Source organism: Astyanax mexicanus, chromosome 6 (genome assembly GCF_023375975.1).
Source record: "Astyanax mexicanus isolate ESR-SI-001 chromosome 6, AstMex3_surface, whole genome shotgun sequence".
NCBI classification, from domain to species: Eukaryota; Metazoa; Chordata; class Actinopteri; order Characiformes; family Acestrorhamphidae; genus Astyanax; species Astyanax mexicanus.
The window spans coordinates 32,150,226-32,172,036 of NC_064413.1; the positions used below are offsets into that span (position 1 = coordinate 32,150,226).

A 21,811-nucleotide genomic window follows, 5' to 3' on the forward strand; every position below is an offset into this window, starting at 1 on the left:
TGGTCCATCAAGAACGGTTCTGCCAAGTTAGCCGGCCTTTTTGAAATTATGTTAAAGCATAAAAACATGGAAAGGTTTGAGATACCAAACTTTGCTGTGACAGCAGTTATACGAGAACCGTTCTACAAATATTTACTCCTTAATCATCCACCTAATTTCTCATATCATTGCTTCAAATATTGCTATGATAAGAGGAGATCTGATTGTAGGAGTCTAATAGCCATATAATTTCAATGATCAAGCATTCTTCAAATTAGCCCTTCCAACAAATAAGCATATATCAACGATTGTTTACCGATTTTATCTTCAGAAATCTGTTATTTTCTTTAATATTGTAAGTTTTTTTTAATTTAAGTGCCTTCATAAATAAAGAACAATGAAAAAATATGTACTGGTATCTCCAAAACAGCAACTTTAGAGGTGATAGATAAAACCTTCTTAACTTTTTTTTAAAGGAAGTCAATGTAAAAAGAGTTTAATTCAGGTCATTTCAGGAGAATTTTTGATCAAGACTTTTTTAAACAGAATTAATTTTGACACAAGTAAGGGACAGTTCAAATTATGTTGTAAACTAAAAACAGACTAAAATGTAGATATTTGTTTTTCATTGGACAGTAAATATAAGTCTAAATTAAAGTATTTTTAAAAATGTAAAATTGTTTTATTTTGTAAAGAAATAAAAGGTTAAAAAAAGCTGTAAAAGCTCAAAGTAAATACTAGATACTGATAGATCTACCTACAATTATTAACGCATCTTAGAGATCCAGCTATTTTACATAGATTTATGTCCTACCAGTCGAAGAAACACTAGAGCTCATCGTGAACTGGCTTACATTTTCATAAGTCCACCACCTTTATGCTGTTATATCTTAGATCCATTTTAAACCAAGTCTGATAAGAACGAACAAGTATAAAAACATCCTAATACTGGCCGTGACTATAACTGTAATTTGTGCATTTGTGTGTAATTTATGTCACCTCGGCCTCTTTCATGTAGTTTGTGTGTATGTCAAGTTTGGCAAATGACTGTATACATGGGTAAGCCAGGCTTTAAAGGTTTCTGCTTTATTCATTCTAGTGTTCTGGCTTTTCTCAGAGGAACTGAAGGACGACAAGATCCCTATCCCTGCTGCAGATACTATACCAGCACGCTCATGCTGCAAACTTTATTCTCCTCTAAATGAGCCATAAGCTAATAAATTGAGATGCAGTTTTGAAGTTTTATATTAATGAAAGATAGTTCATAAAGTTTCCAATATTGGTGGGATGTGAAACTAAGATAAAAATGTAAAAAAAAAAAAAAATGCAAAAATTATTAATTGAGATTCATTTCAGTTATGGTCACAGACCAATGAGCAGTGGCTGCTGAGTTCAGAGGAGGCAGAGGAAATAAGTTAAGTATGAGTCTGGTGAGGCTGGTGGATCAGCAGTGTCAAGTGTGCAGTGCCAGAATCAGTCCTTACTTTCCCAGTGACCTTTTGCCTTAAATGTGCATGGACTTTGAAAACCCATAACTGGGTTTAAAGAGCATAAATAAAGAGCACGTCCTAAAACAAACGAGATGTTTAATAGACTCAGATAGAGGCATTTAAAGGGGCTCATATTTCAACCTGACACAGACCTTCAAAACGGGCAGACGCACAGCACACTATCCCTATTCATTCCTATTACATTTACTTGTTCTTTTTTTTATTTTCTTTTTATTTGCACTTAATTGTATGAAAAAAAATAATTTGTCTAAAAAGAACATGGGATGGGAATAGTAATTATAAATATTAACATTATTAAAATGATTAAAATACTATGAATTAACAATATTTAGAAAAATAATCATAGATATGTTATTGTATTTCAATAAGAAGTAAATAAAGTAAAATGAAAATGTATAAAGATAAATGCACACTGATAGACCTATAGATTTACATATAAACAGATAGATATATAAAAGAAATAACAATTGTATAAACTCAATATGAATATATCTTAAATATAATATAATATAAATATGACGAAATGTCACTAACATATTTATAACATCTCTCAGAATAAATAATAAAAATATATATAATGAATAATAAATAAATAAATAATTGTTGCTATAAATAGAGAAATGAACTTGTATCCTACCTCCTCTGATCTGTCCCACTCATCTTCTTCTCATGTTTGTTCCAGACTCTGAGTATCAGTGCAGTCTGTATCTGTCTGTCTGTCTGTCATCAGTCACTGTCCTCGGACTCTTCTCCTCAGAAGCAGCTGTCAGTCACAGATCCTCCTGCACTGATGGAAGTGGAGGCAGAGGTCCAGCAGCCTCTAATGAGCAGCTTTAATCAGAAATCTTCACACAGTGACCTGGATCCGTCCAGCTGCGTGTTCTTCCCGCGCGCCTGCAGTCACTCTACAGCGCTCTCCACATAAATCCACTTTTAAACCCGGACAGCATCCAGCTCAGCCGAGCCTCAGCCTCAGCAAGTTCCATCCAACTCCATCCAGCCAGCGCACATTCAGCGCGCGCACCACCGGTCTGGCCCCACCCCTTCACACCATCACACACACACACACCATGCACACACACATACACAACATGCACAGTCCACAACACAGCCTCTCTCTCTCACACACACACACACACTCACACACACACAGGAGAGAGGGAAAACCTGTGCTGGAGCCTGGCCTGGACTCTCCTGCTCTATAAGGAGGCTGGAAATATAAAGCTTTGTTGTATCACTTGAACTATGGCTAACATATTTTATTGTTGGGAAAACTACAGATAAATACATAGCAAAAATAAATAAATAAATAAATAAGAAAGGATAAATCATTAAAAAGGATGGGTTGGCTCAGATAGTAATATTTTATAATATGCACCTTCTGAAAAAAAATTAAAAATTAACACTTTGTTGTAACTCCTTTTTACAGCAATGCAAATACATTTAGACTATGTCATTTACTCAAGAAAGTGTTAAACTTAATTAAATCCTGCAAAAAAACGAATGGCCAAATGGCGAATGTCTTCATTCTCAGAATCTTTTGATGATATTACAGCTCTGGAAAAAATTAAGAGTCCACTCCAGTTTCTGAATCTATTTATTTTCAATTTACTATTTATTGGTTTATGTTTGAGTAAACCAAGCACTGTTTGTTTTATTCTATAAACTACAGACAACATTTCTCCCAAATTCCAAATAAAAATATTCTCATTTAGAGCATTTATTTGCAGAAAATGAGAAATGGCTGAAATAACCAAAAAAAGATGCAGAGCTTTCAGACCTCAAATAATGCAAAGAAAACAAAAGCAAAGTTCACATTCATAAAGTTTTAAGAGTTCAAAAATCAATATTTGGTGGAATAACCCTGGTTTTTAATCACAGTTTTCATGCATCTTGGCATGTTCTCCTCCACCAGTCTTACACACTGCTTTTGGATAACTTTATGCCACTCATGGTATAAAAATTCAAGCACTTCAGCTTGGTTTGATGATCATTCATCTTCCTCTTGATTATATTCCAGAGGTTTTCAATTTGGTAAAATCAAAGAAACTCATAATGTTTAAGTGGTCTTTGATTTTTCCATAGCTCTATAAGTTGTACATGGCGGGATATCCAAAGAAAAATATTCTAAAATGATTCCATTTTAGAATTAGATTAGATTACAAATTTTAGAGTGTCTTTCTAAAAGACACTGTCTTTCTAAAATGCTGCTTTTATACACAGTGACCATACCAAGTGAGTTAGTCTTACATTGCTTCTATTTCAACTGACTAACATTTTTGGTGGGGAAACTATATACCAATAAATAGCAAACAGACAAGAATAAATAATTAAGAAGGATGGGTAATATGCACCTCTGGAAAAAAATAAGAGATCACTTCAAAATGATCAGTTTCTCTGATTTTGCTATTTATGTTTGAGTAAAATCAATGTTATTGTTTGATTCTTTAAACTACTGACACATTTTTTTCCCAAAAGTTAAATAAAAATATTGTCATTTAAAGCATTTATTTGCAGAAAATGTGAAATGCAGTGCTCATAGATTTATATAATGCAATATGATTTTTTTTTTATTTGGAAACTACAACAATACTAATGTTTTAACTCAGTAAGAGTTCAGCCATCAATATTTGGTGGAATAACTTTTAATTACAGCTTTCATGCATCTTGGAATGAGCTCCACCTGTCTTTCACACTGCTTTTGGGTGATTTTATGCCACTCCTGGTGCAAAAATTGTTAAACACTCACAGTGTTAGTTTAACACTCAGGGCCCTATTTTGCATCCTGCACAAAGCATGTCATGATGCTCATTGCTATCTTACACGCCGCCAACAATCTTTTTTTAAAATGCCTTCCACCTACGCCTAACAAAGGAGCTTATATCTACGCTGATGGTTGTGGTGGTCTCGAAATGAGTTATGTTCAAGAAAATGACTGGCCTATTGCCATCTTTGTAATAGAAAACACAGGTGCACCACTGACTGAATACAACCTAGACAGTTGTCAACAGTCAGACGTTCATTGCCACCCATTGTGCATGCCAGTTGCTCGATATGCATACTTTTTCATCAACAATAAACAGAACACAAAATACATTTTGTCGTAAATTACCTGCTCACACATCTATAGATCATGAATAAGCAGGTCAGTTTCTTCTACTGAAAAGCGGTGTACACATACAGGAAGCTGCCCCTGTAATCTGCAAATATGCAGTCTGTAAAAGTCAGAGCACACATGGCTCTTTAAGAGAATGGAAAGTGACATGCTGATTGGTTAATTAATTATGTGCGTTCTGAGACACAGAAGGTGTACTTTTCTCATTGTTACGATAGCAAAGACACACTGACACCCCTCCTAAATGAAGATGCATTAATGCAGTCTGAGGCCTGCTGTCAACTAGAATTGATATTTATCAACCAATTAAACAGCAGCTTAGCCCTGCCTACTGCACCGGAAAAAATAAAAAATAATGTTATGAGTTATTTTTACTGCTTAGGGATGATTTGTAAAATAAAGAAGTTATATAAAAGTTATATAAAATAAAAATGACAGTGTTAGACATTGAAGTATTACACTGAAATTAAAATAAAAATACAAATAATATATGTTTTACAGACAGAAAACAGCATTCTTATTTTATATATTTTTCATCACTGGAACATAAATAACTTTTTTTTTACAGCAATGCACAGCATTATTCCACACATTTTTTTATGCAGTTTTTTGCAGATGGTGAAGCTCTGCCTAGCTTTGCTTCTGAGAGCCTCTTTCTTTCTAAAATGCTCTTTTTATACACTGTCAAGTCAAGTAACTAGTCATTTTTTGTATTATTATTTCTCGTATTGCAGCTATGTTTTTTATTAGAACCACTAACTTTTCCAGTCTTTTGTTGTCATTGTCCCAACACTATTTAGACGTGTAGTATAAGTATGTACTGTTATATGTTTGTTCAAGGTATTATTTTCTGATAAAGTTCTGAATTTCCCATGTTTTTAATAAACTCACAGTGAAGAGATTATTTACCTTTGAAAAGTTTTCTTAATTACATGTACTGTTCATAACAGACATAAGGTTACCTGGAATAATATTATGAACCTGAGAAACTGCTTAAGACCAAAACATGAGATACTTTTTATCTGGTTTACTTCCAGGCCCAGAAACAAACCATCTGACATTACCTTAAATCACTAAACAGCACAAAAGTGTGAGATTACTTTGGCCTTTTTCACTACTGTTTCGGGAACAGTGACTTTTTTCTCAGGGTTGATGTTATTGAAGGTGGCTGTGATGCTCTCAGGGGGTTTCATGACGTAAAAGGTAAATTGCACCTTGTACTTGGGGGTTCTGCTTCATCTCTCTCCTTGTCTAGCTAGCTTGGAATTTGATGGTCAACAGCTGTGCATTTTGGCTACATGTGAGTGATGGCAGTCAGGATAAGAAGTATGTTAGTTTGCCATAATTAGGTTTTTATTTCGTTAAGCTGTCCATCGTTCTTTGAGTGTAAGAAGCTAGAAGTCGATATCTGGGTTCGTATCGTGTCAGAAGGGGAAAAAAAAGCTTTGTGTAAGCTCAGTACTTCAAAGAATCCACGTTCATAGCCAAATGCATTTCCTCTTTCCTTGTTGTGGAGAAATCCTAGCACCATTTCAGTGTGTACAGGGATGAGGGTGCGTGCCACTGGCTAATAAAGAGCAGCAGAGTTTTCCTAACGAGTTCTGGCTCAGCAATCAGTCTTAAAGAGATGGAGCTGCTTCCAGCAGAACTGGAGTCAAATAAACCACCCTCAACATGACGTAGAGTCATAGTAAACATGTTTCTCAGCCCAATTATGCTGTCTTTATATTATTCTTATCATTATTAGAAGTTATAGTAACAGTAAATGATATGTATAGTTTACAGCATATTTTATTTTATTAATATATCTAGACACATTGGAAAGTGTGTGTATTTTGTAAGTTTAGAAACAGCTAAATTTCAAGTGCTGTATAAAATTTTAGTTTGCTTTAATGTGTCCAGCTGGTTTAACCCTTTCAGACCCTGCATCCATTACAATGGACATCATGTTTTTCTTTTCTTTTTTCTATGATGTTTTGTTGCACATATCACTATTTAAGACCTGTTGTTCATCAGAATACACCATGAACCAGCCAGTAAAAACTTTGCAAGCCAATGAAACTATTTCCTAATTTTATGTTATTTAGAACCCTTTTTATTTATTAAAAAATAAAATGTTAAACAGGCATCTAATGCAATGTACATTAAAATAAATTCAATATATTAGTTAATTGGATTTAATTTTTATATACACTTCATATTAGAGTATTTTTGTGTGTGCATTACAGACAGAAAACAGCATTCATATAAGTTTCTGTCACTGGAACATAATTCTGGTCTAAAAAGGATAAACCTGAGGATTGTATGGACTTATCATGAACTTGAATGATAAGCTAAAATCTGACCAATAATAATATATATTTTTTGAAGCAGAGTAAGTGTAAAATATACACAACTGAAAGAAAATAAAGCAATATTTTAGATGAGCAAACATCTAAAATAAAAGTGATAAAAGGTGATAGAAAGGAGATAAAAGTTCTGAAATATCTTAAACCTTGCCAAGAAAAAATGCACTTTAACATGTCATTAGTGATCGTGATTGACAACAGCTGGTAGCTAATCTATGCCGGGTTTGTGTGACAGCATTTACTAGATTGAGTGCAATAGGAAAGTTTAAATAATGTGGTGCAAATCTATTTAGAATGATCATAGATTTACACTAGGCATAGGAATCACAAGGCATCGCGCAATATGATATAATCACGATATGTTGTACACAATAACAATGGAATAACAATACTGTGATTCTATGATATTTTATTCTTCCCAGCATCTGTGTTACTGAAGAGGATACAAAACTCCTACATAAGAAAATACCAGAAAAATGTATTTATTAGTGTCAGTTGCACAGAATGTGACAACCAATATTCTTTACCACAGGTTTATGCTATTCAATTGCTTAGTGCCAGTAAGTAAAGTAATGAAACAGTAACTTTAGTAAGTCAAACTAGTTTATAGTGCCTATGTTTTAAAACATGTATCAGTATATGGTGCCAAACATCAATAATATAGCACCAATAAAAATGATCTGATTTATCGCAATACAATATTAATATTTTGTTGCACCCCTAATTTAAACAAGGCAGAAATGTCTAAGCAGTTCTTTTCTAAACAGAATTTCAGATGATCTGTTAAAACAGAAGTTGTTGCAAAAGTAATTACAAGTTATTAGGAGGTGTAGCCACTTTACTGCTTTTTTTTTAGTTAGTCTCAACTGATGCAAACCCAGTGTCAATTGGGAACCAGTAATTCAGAGGAGGAATTGAACTCCAAACAATAACGGCATCAAATATTTAAGATAATGTGTTAACATACAAGAAGACATGGAACTTTTGTAATGTGTTCATGACGAAAACTCACGTTTAATCGTTTCTCCCTTTAAGGAGAAATCTCATAGCTTTTTAAGTGTTTCTCAATCCTGTTTCTGGGGACAACATGCACATTTTAGTGTCCCCCTGCTTAGGCTGGAGTTTAAGAAAAAATGGCCTTTAAGCTTCTCTAAGGTTTGATAATATGTACAAACAAGGCCTCTGATGGAAGTTATGGTTAGATGAAGCCAAAATATGTGGAGCAGCAAATTTAAAGCATTCAACCCCAAGAAAAGTGTAGAAACTGTTAAGCACAGTGGTGTCTGGGATTGTTTTGGAAAACTGGTACATTGAATATCAATCAATATACATATATTGATTGGTTTGATTTGGTGTTAACATGGGAAAGTGTGCCTAAATATCAAATGTGGAATAAGAATGGATAGCAGGCAAAAATGAAACTTTTGTAATGTCTTCCTAATGATCTGACCCTATCTATTACTTCTATAAATAGAGGTCAAATGTACACTGTGCTTAAACATCAGGGCTGTTATGTATTTAATTTCACAGAATGTGACAACCCATATTTTTACCCTTTTTTTAATAGCATGGATAGCTAGATTTCAGACCTCAAATAATGCAAAGAAAACAAGTTTATATTTATAAAGTTTTAAGAGTTCAGAAATCAATATTAAGTAGAATTATCTTGGTTTTCATGCATCTTGGCATGTTCTCCTCCACCAGTCTTATACACTGCTTTTGGACAACTTTATGCCCCTCCTGGTGCAAAAGTTCAAGCTTGGTTTGATGGTTTGTGATCATCCATCTTCCTCTTGATTATATTCCAGATGTTTTTAAATTGGTAAAATGAAGGAAAAACATCATCATTAAGTGGTCTCTTTTTTTTCCAGAGTGTATATTGTTTGCCATAACAGTTGTCTAAATAGATAAATAAATGTAATCTAAAGTTTGGGTTTAACAATGTCGATATGATTACAGCTTTTAAACTATGAATTTTGAAAATAAGAAGGCTTGATTTTGCCTTATGCTTTATGATTATAAAGGGTTAACCCCTGTGTCAGTCTAGTGTTAAACTGGAACACACAGACATGACTCCTGCAGACAGTGTATGAACTTTTTTTCTTTTTTCAGATCATACTGTGACCTCTAAGCTTTCAAGGAAATTAATAAACCTTTATTGCAATAATCCACCCCCCAGGTTTTAAATCCAGCGCTGTTTGAAGAGTGGGATTCTCATTATCCCGTACATATACTGTGGGGAGGGGGAACAGCAGTAGCTTTTCTTATACAAAGGAGTGTAATAACTGTTTTACAGCATGACTTAACATGTTGATGAAACTCACAGTGGACGCAAGAAGCTGATCAGAGCCTTCTCTCCGAGGTTAGGCTTTTCCAGGAGCACTGGGTTCTCAGGGCTTATAGTCTGAGTGAGGGCCAAAGATAAAAGCTTAGCGTTTGCTGGGCTTTTTATCTGATTTCCTCTCCACAACAAAGATCACTTTAACCCCTTCAATGCCCAGGTGTTTTACACCCTGAGACCGGTTATTCAGTGACTGCATGTAGAAAACAAAAGCAAATTAGCTTTTTTATTACTGATCTTTTTAGTATGAACAATTCTGTTTAAATTCTGTAACTATATTTTCTATTGTTATTTTAGTGTAAAATTGAACTGTTGCTGATGATGATGATGATGATGATGATGATGATGATGATGATGATGATGATGGTTGGAAATACATTTATTTGAACGTATTTTTTATGCATTAAGGTGTACTTTTTATAATGTTTTGTCCAATTGTTGTAAAGCAGGTACTTAAACACAACCACAATTAATAAATTTGATATTGGTGAATGTTCAGTTTGTAAGTTACTGTAAATAATCCCAGTGAATTGTATTTAGTAAAATTTATCAACCTTTTCCTTTTTCTTTAAACATATACCTATAAATAGCAAAATCAGAGAAACTAATTGAAAAACTGCTCTCCTATTTTTTTTGTATATACTTTAATAATATATTATTTACTTATTTACTAAAAAATATATTTTGACACTATAATTAAAAAAAGATATATATTACAATTTTTAAAGGCTTTGTATGGTTTTAATAGTCATTAAAACTTTTGTAATTTATTTTTTGTAGTGTAGAAATGTTAGATTAATAAATGTTAATTTAAACAATGTAAAAATAAAACAATCAATTGTATCTGGATTATGTGATTATGTTGTAGTAGACATTATAAAACAAACAGTCAATAACCAAAACCAAACTCCCTCTAGGAGTTTAAATGTTAAAGTACAGACATTGTGAAGGAATTCAACTTTTAAATGTCACTGGGCTGTTTTATGGAGCTCTGTAGCATCATGAATTGAAGTGCTTGACTAATCATCCAGTAAAGCCAGATTTAGCACAGTAACATATAAAGCAATAGTATTGCTTTTATAACATTTTAACTTTATAATGCTTAGTGGTGGTATTAAATTCCTAAAGATGTCTAGCACACAGAATACCTTTTTAAAAATAGTTAATGATTTTTTATTTCTTTTTATTATCTTAGTTTTTGTTGGACTTTTTAGTGGTGTGTTAAAGAGAACAGTTTTATTTTCCTGTTTACATTTTTATAATGCTAGAACTGCACAGTCCTAAATAAGTGTGGTCTTATATTTGCATTGCTTTAGAGGACTTAGAGTACCCAGGAAGAACATATTTGTGATGGAATTAAAAGCATAAGATCGTTTTTCCACCACAATCTGAAATTAGGTTGTTAACCTGTGTCTCAAGTGTCAGCAGGATTTTTCACACTTTCCAGCCCTAATCAAATAACCTTCCCACCTCACACCATCAACATAATTGAGATGTAAGGTTTAGCAGCCATAAACTGCGTTCTTGGAATTTACAAGCTGTACAGTGATTATTATTTAAAGTTTGATGATTGCACGCAGCCTATCTGCTTTTACGTTCAGGACTAAAGCGGCGGGGCCGGGAACAAGAGCAGTGATATAAATAACGGCAAAAATAGGATTAGAAAGGTTGAAATACAGAGCTCTGTTTTACTCAAACTCAGCCACTCAAGTTAGTCTCCAAATGGGAGTGCCACCCATCTCTCCCCGGCCAAGAAACAGCCTGAGGGAACTCTTAACCCGAGCCAGACAGCGCTTTCAGTGTCAGATATAAGGCGCTTATGCATGCAAATATTAAAAAATAGACTTTATTAAGGTCATAATTTTTGTCAGTGTCTATCAGCCAATTGCAGTTAAGGTTGTTGTAATACCTCCAGCGCAGACTGCTGCGTGGCCAATATAACGAGAGAACTGGGGATTAATGATATTAATGATAGCTTTATGACTCCAACATCAGCCTTCTCAGAGCAGCAGGATGGGAATGTCAGGATAATTTATGTGGATGTTCTTCAAATCCGTCACACAGAAAAGAACATAATATTAAGTACTGGGCCAAAAAAAGGGAAAAAACGAAAAGGTCTGAGTAAGTGATGAAATGGACCACAATCCCTTCTGCTCCGTTAATGTATTAAACATTTCTAGAACTTCCACTGGGAGCAATATGTGTGTTAAATCCCTATGATCATGTCTACTTTGAGAACATTTTAGCTGAAACGGTTCTGAAAATATTGTCCTTTTTGCACTTTGGTGCTTATCATTCACAAAGCTTTGCCTAAAAAGTCGCACTTTAACTTGAAACAAGATTTGAGGTTTTACTGACAAGCAATTTAAAATAACATTCTAATTCTGGAGTGTTTATTTGACCTTAAGATTAATTAATTAAACAGGAAGTTGGTGACACGTCAAAATAAGGCTACATTAAATAACAGTACTTAAGACAGAATGTCTCAACTAATTATTAATGAATACTTGTTAAAATATGATATGATATGAATACATGTCAATTATTGTCAAATAATAATAATTAGTTGAGACATTTTTTAATAATTTAACAATGTTAATACTGTTACCTGGGACCCTTATTTTAATAGCCTGAAAAGTGAAGGATTTACGATTTCCTCACATCCTCAAAAAAAAACCTACAGACATGTCTTTGTTGCATAAACTTTAAGTGTTAGTTTATGGATTACAACCCATAATGAACTGATAGGACTCTCAAACCTTGGGAATAATTATGGAGCCTTTGTTATTTATTGATATTACATTATATTACATTTGGCAAATGCTTTTGTTCAAAGCGACTTACAACAATGATGTACATTTAATAATAGAAGACATAGATTTTCATGGCAGTAAAAAAATTCCCTTGCTTTTCATGCCGAATGTGTTTTTTGCTGATGACTGTCAACCTTTTGGAGGTTCTTCAATTTGAAATGGCCAACGAACCACCTAAGGTGCTTTGATGAACTTTCAAGTAAAGGTTTTTAGAAGAATAATAGATATATAATTTAAATTTTTACAAATATATTAGCTGACTGTCCCATATTTGTTGAGTTTATGTTAGTTAGGCTCTAGTTTTTAATACTCTGGCTTGTTCATTTAAGACACACTGCTCTAAAGACACAATATAAAAAAAATAACCATTAATGGCACATAAATAAAATATATGATTTTTTTTACCCTTTTGGGAGTTTTGTTGGCTTTAGTGACATCTCCTTTTTCTACTTTAGTTTTTCATGATCTAAATGGGCAGAGAAAAATTTAAATGTGTGCAGAACAGAGGGTTCCCAGGCCTGGAGCTGAGAAGCATTTATCTGGGCTGTCTACTCAGCGAAATTTATCTTCACCCCCTGGAGGTACCCTGTCGAAGTTATTTCCTCAACAGGCAGAAACTACTTGGATCAGATGTTGATGGACGATAATTTGTATATTGTAATGTGCATGTACTGTTAAGTATAAAACAATGGAATCACTTTCAGAGAATTTCAAAATTACTTAAAAGGGTTAGCTGACTGAGAACCAAGTCAGTTCTAAGATTAGAGACCAACTATTTAGCAATTTATTTAATTTTAAGGTATTTTTTTGGAACAGTGAACTTTTCAATATATACTGACATTTGTTGCTCTTACCTTTTTAATCTGTCTGAAATTTGAATTGTGATGTGGTAATTAATATAGTAAGCCACGCTCTCCTTCCACACTACCGGACTCCATTTCCCAGAATCCTATGATTTATGACATCACCGTCAGTCGCTCTCCTCCCCCCTCAATCACGTTACGCTCCGTCGCTCTGATTCACCTGTGTTATGAGGAAGTTCCGGGTTATGCTCATCATGTATTTTGTATTTAAGGCTGCATTATGTAAACTATTTTTGCGAGGTATTGTCTACTTTGGTTGCATACTGAGCGTTCTTTTCATGTATTTTTCTAGTGCCTTCTCGTTTCAACCCTCTTTTCTGGTTTATCGGTTTATGTCTCTTGTTTTGCCCCTTTTTGATTTGATGTTTGGTTGGACTGTCTTTTGGTTTCGAACACTGACTGTTTATACTACTACGGCTCTGGTATTTGGTGAGATTATTGTTTGTTTGGCTCTGGTATCGTAATATCTGGTTATCAGCCTGTTAATAAACCAGTCTGTTCATTTGACTCGGCTAGCTTCACTCCACTCTGTCTGGCGTTACAGTAACACTAAATTCAATTCAATTATGAGTTATTTTAGATTTTAACTGCTCCTAGGGCTAACTCTGGACTCGCTAGTTTTTTAGTGATTTTTAGAGAAGCCAAAAAGGCTAACTGAATGCTTTCAGACTCTACTACAATCTCTATAGCTAGAGCAACATTATTTGTGTGATAGAGCAGAGTCACCCTGACTAGGAATTGAACCCCAGTCTTCCACATCTTGTGGTTGCTCTTCAGCAGGTAGTGGTGTTATCAGTGCATTAAATCAATCGTCTCATCTGGAGCAACAAGAAATGCTTAGCCATTTACTTGGAACATCTAAGGCTTGTATTGATGGACCCCAAATTTTAGATACTTTAGAGATCTGATACTACCAGAAATGAGCTACTAAAGAAATGAGCCTTGCTGCTATTGATATAATTCCCAGAGTCGGGATATAAAGATTACTACATTACTAAAATTACTAAAATGAAACTTCTCAAACGTCTCAAAACTGTCAGTGATATTTTAGGAAAGTAACGATTGGTCTATGTCAAAAATACTATTTGGCAAAGAAAGCAGAACTAATGAGGGGCACTAAAAGTACCCTAGCAACCTGGCCTATTTGGGGAAATACTGTGAGAGGATTCCAACCCATTCACTTTCTCCATTCACTCAGGAACCCTGGTATGGCTGTAAAACTTAAAGACTGCTTTCTGGCCCAACATCAAAGAACGTTGCCTGTTTTCTTGGTATTCCCCAGCTACTATATATCAGTGATAGCTTGGAATGCACTAGTAAAGGAGAGTTGCTTTGTGGATTTTTATTGAAAGACCACACTGATGTCATACAGGGAGCAGAGACAAGGGAATTAAGAAAAGTATTCCATATAAACATCATTCAGAGTTACCGAAATATTTCTAACAGTCCCAAAACCTTTTTACAGACTTCAAAAGGTCTTTCTTTTTTTTTTCGAAATAAACCTAAAAGACCAATAATCAATATAAAAACCATGACATTATGTGCAGGTGGCAAAACAAAGGTTTCAGAGTGAATATTTGAAAGATCAGTGCCAACAGGTTAACTCATATCTCCAATATGATCTAACTGCAGCCAGATACCAGCCTAAGATCTGAGAGGCAGGCAGCTCCAGTGCTGCCAATAGCAAACAGACAGTAAGTGTATTCCACTGGCAGGTTTTTCCAAGATAGGGCATCCCTCAGTTCACATTGCTTAGATGATTTCGTAAGATGAAATAAAAACCAAGTAATTATAGGCTTATAAGCTACCACAAATCTTAGCATGATGTTTGCAAGACATTAGCAGCACGTAAAATGCATTTTTCTAAGAACACAATGAACTTCATAGTAAGGCTCTCTTGTTCATACTGCACTGTGCACAGTGTTCTAGAAGGAAAATGTGAGGCAAACCGTGCAGAATACAAATCTTTTTTTATTTTGTCGTTCTTCACCAAACCAAAAAGATCTCTCTGTATCCTTAGAGTTTGAAATGATTAAAAAAAATAATTTAATAATAAAATAAATTAATATTTGTAAAATTAAAGTAAAGTAAATTCACAGTAAAATGTAAAATAACTATGTAAAATGTAAATAACATTATTATTTTAAATAAAAAAAAATTAACTGTAAATGCCATATTTTTGTATTACCAAATTGAGAGTCCAACAGATATTACTAAGACGATGGGACACATCAAAAAATACAACATACATTACACCACTGTTAGTTACAACCTTGCAGTGTGATTGGCCGAGGCATGAAAGAAGTGTAAATATTAATCTGTTCATAAGTATACTAGAAATTACTCTGTAGTAATAGCAAAAAAGCCATTCCAAAAGAACTATAAATAATAACATGTTTATTACATGTGCTAACAGCAAGGAAAGTGAGTGGCAATGACAAAATCAAAGCATTCCCATTATAATCGACAAATCAGAATCATCCAAGCTCTCTACACCAGTCGCCGGCAGTAGAGCGGCAGTTTTACTGGCGTCTGTTTCTCTTTTAACGTGTCGCGTCATGCTGTTTTTTCCACTTCCACAAAAACACTGCTGTGAAAGCAACCGCATTTTATCAAAACATGGTTAAGCTACCTAAAAATGGATGAGGAGAAACAAATCCATATGTTAGAGAACAGAGCAGAACAGAGCAGAGTGAACTTTCCTGAACTTTTCAATTCAACAGAGCCTTGCTTATATACTTCAGATAGAGCTAGAGTTTGTTAGTTGTTTTAGGGATTGCAAATAACTTTATTGTCATCTCAGAAATCAGATAGATAGATAGATAGATAGATAGATAGATAGATAGATAGATAGATAGATAGATAGATAGATAGATAGATAGATAGATAGATAGATAGATAGATAGATAGATAGATAGATAGATAGATAGATAGATAGATAGATAGATAGATAGATAGATAGATAGATAGATAGATAGATAGATAGATAGATAGATAGATAGATAGATAGATAGATAGATATTGTATTACTATTTAGTATCTCACTGCTTAACTCTACAACCTGGAACTGCACTGGAGGAACAGTCTTTTCTCCAAACATTGCTGGCAACTGTGTTTTTATACTTATTAAGACCTCCTCATCAGTATAAGAATGTGTAAAGGTGTTCAGTCAGAACAACTTCTGATCACACTATGCACTGATATTCTCCTGTGGAACAGCTGCTCCACTGTTTCTCTTACATAATTCATTACCATCGCTCATACGGGACGTGTGCTTTTAATCTCCAACCTTCTTTACTGCTGTCTATCTCCTAGATCTGAATTGGAGATACCACTTTAGTCACTGCTGATTTTTAAACACTGGCTAGTTGACTGTGTGTTTGTGACTGAAGCTTCTTCCACCAGTGCCTTAAAAATTAACCATCTTGCAAAGCTTCACTTTTTCTTTTGTTCTCTGTATTACTCAGCATTCACTCAGATCAATCCCATTAATTTCCTCTGATTCATTTCTTTCTTCCTATGACGACCTGTTTATCATCACTGTCACCAGAAATCAGCTTTACAGGAGAAGGAAAAGAAAAAGAACATTCTTAACTTTCAATGGAAGTCAATGTAAAAGTTTAATTCTAAGCTGTTTTGAGCATTTCTACTGATACATTCCTTATTAAATTGTGGCCAAATGTATAAGGCACTAGTCAGACAATAAGATACTATTCTTCCTATTACAATAAGTTAGTTTGCCCATATGCTTTGTTAAAAATGTATGACAAAAATATACCTAAATAAAATATCCCATTTTTACTGTCAGATGTGTTGAAGACTATTAGAGAAAATGCTTCTATTTTGATTGTATATTTATTTTACAATGTATTAAAATTACAAGTTAAATAATCCATACAAAAAGTGTATCTCTGGGAAATGCCTGAATAAACATTTTTATCCTTTAAGCTTCCAAACCAATTTTTTTTTTTTTTAAATTGCTCCTTTCGCACAGTAAAAGTCATCTTTAAATCTAAATCCCAACATATGATTTAGAATCAACTTAAAAACAATTCTAGTTGTTTTGTAGCAAAAAAAAAGCAAGTAATCAATCACTTTATTTAGGTCAGATCTTTATTCAGTCAAACTGTCAGTGTTGATGGCTACTTAAGTTTGTCTAGCCTTTTAAAAAAGGTCACACTGAAGTCTAGCGAGAACACCCAAATAAAAGCCTTTTTTCCTGCCATGTGAATAGATGTATGTGGAACACAGGAATGTTATGGGAAGTATTTTCTTTGAAACCCTTCCCACTGCTTCAAGCTAAGGATTGATCGTGCTGCAACCTTGTGCCCAGAATATTTGCAACTGCCAACATGTGCATGCCACATTGTTACTCCTATGACCCGACAAGAACACTAGCTACAGGTTCAAGCACCCGCTTCCAGGTGTCTCATATCCTCATCCTGGCAAAGAAGAACATTATGTATTACAGTTACCTATTTTTCTGTTTGTAAGATAGTAAATTGCTGAATGATTAATTGTAAACACTTAAATGAGTGAATAAGCAAGCTAAATGTGAAATTAACACTGTTACATTAATTCTTTGCATATATGTCTAGATATATGGCTATTTGTGCTGAATTTTATTGTTTTTCTTTTTTCTGGCAATATATTCTAAACACTACTGAATATTTTAAACTAAACATGAAATTAGCATTGTTAGAGTAAATTGTTTTAACCCCAGTGAAAAAACTGCATAATCAAAACATGCTGTAATAGGTTGTGTCCTTTCTATTTATTTCATTTTATTTATATGCAGCTTATTTCAATTTTATTTGGCTTTAATCAATTTGTAACTTGATTCCATTGTATCTAATTATGAAACATAACACAATTGATTGTACACATACATATTTTTACTCTATTTATTAATTATGTAGATTTTGACTTTTCTCTATTGTCCCACCTTGAAAATTCTTCTTGGCAACCCAAAACTGCATCTACACTACACTACACTATCAAGAATATTAACTAAGGACATGCCATCAGAAAATAGGTAAATAAATAAATAAAATATAACTTTAATAAATAAACATAATTATTTATTGAATCCACTGAAATTCTGCTAATCTCAGACAATAGATATTTGTAGTCCGCACTCAAATATTAAATGAACATGAAAATTTCCACATTTGTTAAATTATTTTTCAACAGCAAAGCCAAAGAGGAGTATACTGTGTATACTGCAGACAGGCACAACGTGTGTATATTAAGCAAATAAAAAATGGAAATATGATGTATCTGAATCATTAAATCAATAAATGCTAAGGTTTAAGTTTACACCTGGCACTGGACGTGTCTACAGATTTGTTCAAATGAGTTGTTATAAATTTCTGGCAGCTTTCAGTGTTTCTCACTAAACCGTATGAGATTCTTCTTTCACACTCAAAGTATGACATTAGAGCTTACAGTCCAGCAGGTATTACTCATCCCTGCGTTCTCTCAGCTTTTCCATCTCTTCAACCTAAAAGCTTAACTCTTATAATTAAATATGTTCTGTTTAAATGATCTACAGAAATGAAAAATACATAAAAAAAATAGAATTGAGCTGATGCACTTTACCTAAATGCAGTATATACATTAGCAACACACAAAAAAGAATTAGTCAAAATTTATTGGATGACCTGGAAACATTGACTGAGAAAGCCTTATATGATTGCATGTCAGTAACGCAGGAGAACAATAACTTTCAAAAGGTACCTCAACTAAGCGATGCTGCAGAAGAAACATTTTCTTTTAATAAAGAACCGTTTTTGCAATGCAGAAGTGTGGAAGTGTGAGTGAAAGTTCCTTCATATTCATACATCTATATAAAAAATATCCATTTTTTTAGTGAACTGAAAGTTGTTTATATAAATAATATTATTTATTGCATTTTCAATATTCTCCTCAGTATTAATATATTGTCCTGAATTATCTTATTGATATGGTGCTAAATATATATATATATATATATATATATATATATATTAATGATTTTTAATGATGAAGTCTGTTATTGTAAACGCTGCCTTAGAGAGAGGACGCTAAAACTGCATTTCACTGTTTTAACATTGTTTTTAACATTGTTTTTTCAGCGATAATAAACTATTCTATTCTATACTATTGTTCTATGGCAGAGCTCAAAAACCCCTTTAAAGTACTTTTATTTTAAGAGTGTTCAGTTTTTCAGCCCAGTCTATTACTGTTTTTTTTTTTTTTTTCAGTCTGCAGCATTGTGTCAGACATTGAAACATTCGGTGTGTTATTTCCAGACTATTTGAAACATGTGTGAGTGATATATCATTAAGTTTCAAAAGAAATATCAAACAGTCCAATATCAGTTTAATTTTTATTAGTTCAAACAAATCCGAATAGTTCTCAGAAACGTGATCAAAAGGCTTTGAATTGAGTTAGGGTACATTTCATTTCCCTGGGTTCCTCGCCAAAGTGAAAGTGAACAAGAGCTATCCTAACGGTTTCACGAATTGGGAGAAGTGTTTGAGCCGAACTAAATGTTTTATCAAGCTTGTCAAACATGTATCAGCTCTGTCTTCTCTGTGGTTTCATTTAGTAGTGTCCTTTCAAATTTATAAACATGTAAAAACTAAATAATTGGATTATATAGTACAAAATATAATGTCTGATTCCCAAACCACTGAACTGAAGGAACTGATTCCTTATCCAGACTGAGCAGCAGTTTAATCTTGAAATAGAGAGAGGTTAATGTATAAGTGTCTAGTCTAAGCACTAGAATTTGTATGGCATTGGGTGAGCAGTTAAACCCCAGTTTGAATTAAAGGCAGCAGTGTTACCCACTATGATAAACAAAATGAAACCAATCAGTCATTAAATACATACAACCAGGTGTTCATTTTTTAAATTAATTTCTGTCCACTGTAGTAAACAAGATTCTTGGATTTATAGGTTAAGCACCATCTATTCAATCTGTCTGCCAAGTATACTGTCAACAGGACATCAAAATACTGCACTTGCCCCTTTCACATCATTGTTTTTTATGTTTTTAATAATTATTTTTTTTACTCAAAATGAGATTCTTAACTTCAACCTAGTAAGATTTTAGAAATGTAAAGTGATTTTTACCTTTCAACCATTAGATGTTTTTTCACTTTTCTCTACAGTGGACAACAGGACTTTCATTTTTACATTTGACTTTTTTTTTTTCATTTTTCATTTTTCATACTTTAAAAAAAAGGAAATTTCAATTTTGGGCTTGTACAGATGCTGCATCCCATCACGGTACCACGCTGGAGTTCACTGAGCTCCTGATAGTGACCCATTCTTTCACTATGTTTGTAGAATCAGTCTACATGCCTAAATGCTTGGTTTTATACACCTGTGGCCATGGAAGTGAATAGAATCTGACTTTTATTATTTGGATAGGCGAGAGGATACTTCTGAAAATATAGTGTTTGTTTTTTAGAGCACACAAACCAGTAGGAGGTGATTTGTTTATTTGTCATCCTGTTTTTATGTTCATGAAATGAAAAGGAGTGTTAATATAATTCACTATGAAAACGAATTCAGTCCTTCACTACTTCACCCCGCCATTCTGATACTAAGCAGTACCCCAAAGAGACGTGATAAAAAGTACAAAAAGAACATCTTTTATTCATTTTATTACTGTAACATTTCTTTCAACCACAACACTTAAATTATCGTAAAAACTCTTAACAGTAAAAATAGAAATAACATTTCCAAATTTAGGTTGTTTTTGTTGAATATCATGTACTTTACATGTGAACTCAGTCAAGTCTGTTCTGCATTCCGTATCACTTCTGTTTGAATCCAGTAAAACGTATTCTCCTAGCAAACAGTTCATCTTACTGATTTAATTGGTCTGAAAACGTTCCGGACCTCAGTTTGGACAGAGTATCTCTGAGCTCAGATGTTTTTGTAGCTGAGCTCTTTCCTGTAGTGAGAGACACTCAATTACCTGGAAGTCTAACAAGAGGAGCAATTTATGTCCTAGGCAAAACCTCCACTGGTATGAAGCCTGGATTCAGATACGCTCCATGCCCTTGCATCACCAAGAATACTCACCTCAGGGAGGCAGAGGCAATCTAAGGTGAAAGTGGAGGCCCTGAGTAGTGATGCCATAAAGCAGCAGAAACGTCTGGCTTTTGTGCAAGAGGATGATCTATATTTGTTAGTGGAATATAAAACAATAGTTCTGGGAGGGGTGTGCCAACTTGATGAAGGCCTAGACAACAATCAGGTATCAGAAAGAGTCCATTGATCATAAACAGAGACGCACAAAGGAGCGCTGAAAAATCAAGTTGGACGTAAAAGAAGTTCATTCTTTTAGCATCTGCAGTATTAATAATCCAAATTCCTCTGCTTATCCAGAAGGAGAAGTTCAAGGCAGTTATCCAGTGTAATGTTTTATGAGTTTATTGATCCGGCTCTGTGTTCACCTTTGACCCCTCCAGATACTAATAAAACGGTAACTGCGCAACATTCAGCTTTCGAAAGCATTTTAACCAAATTTACCATTATCATAAAGGTACATCAAGTGATCTGCTGAGGGCTCAGCTGTAGAAATGGGTTAAGCACATGGGGTTCACCTTTAGGCAGTAAAGGGGAGCAAAGGGGGGTGTTATTGCTTCCCAGGACAATATCTACAGAGATCCAGGCCGGTTGGACTCCCACTCATGCGTGGCCCTGTGCGAAATCCTCACCACGCTTGAGACGTCTGAGGGCTTCTTTTCAGCGGATTGGACAGGGAATCTTAACGCTTGTCAGGTGTTTCGGAAGACAGCTCTGGCCGGATAAATATTTATAGAGCATGGCTAATGCGGC

General features: G+C 34.0%; 1 protein-coding gene across 2 annotated transcripts in view; it reads right to left on the minus strand.

Moving 5' to 3' along the window:
- The window catches only part of rspo1 (R-spondin 1), a 42,464-nt gene extending 39,461 nt beyond the window's left edge, over nt 1-3,003 (minus strand). For both annotated transcript variants that reach the window (XM_015606461.3, XM_007251793.4), the window contains exon 1: nt 2,128-3,003. The gene's annotated coding sequence lies outside the window, so the exon portion shown is untranslated. The remainder of the gene's footprint in view (nt 1-2,127) is intronic.
- Between the last annotated feature and the right edge of the window lie 18,808 nt (nt 3,004-21,811).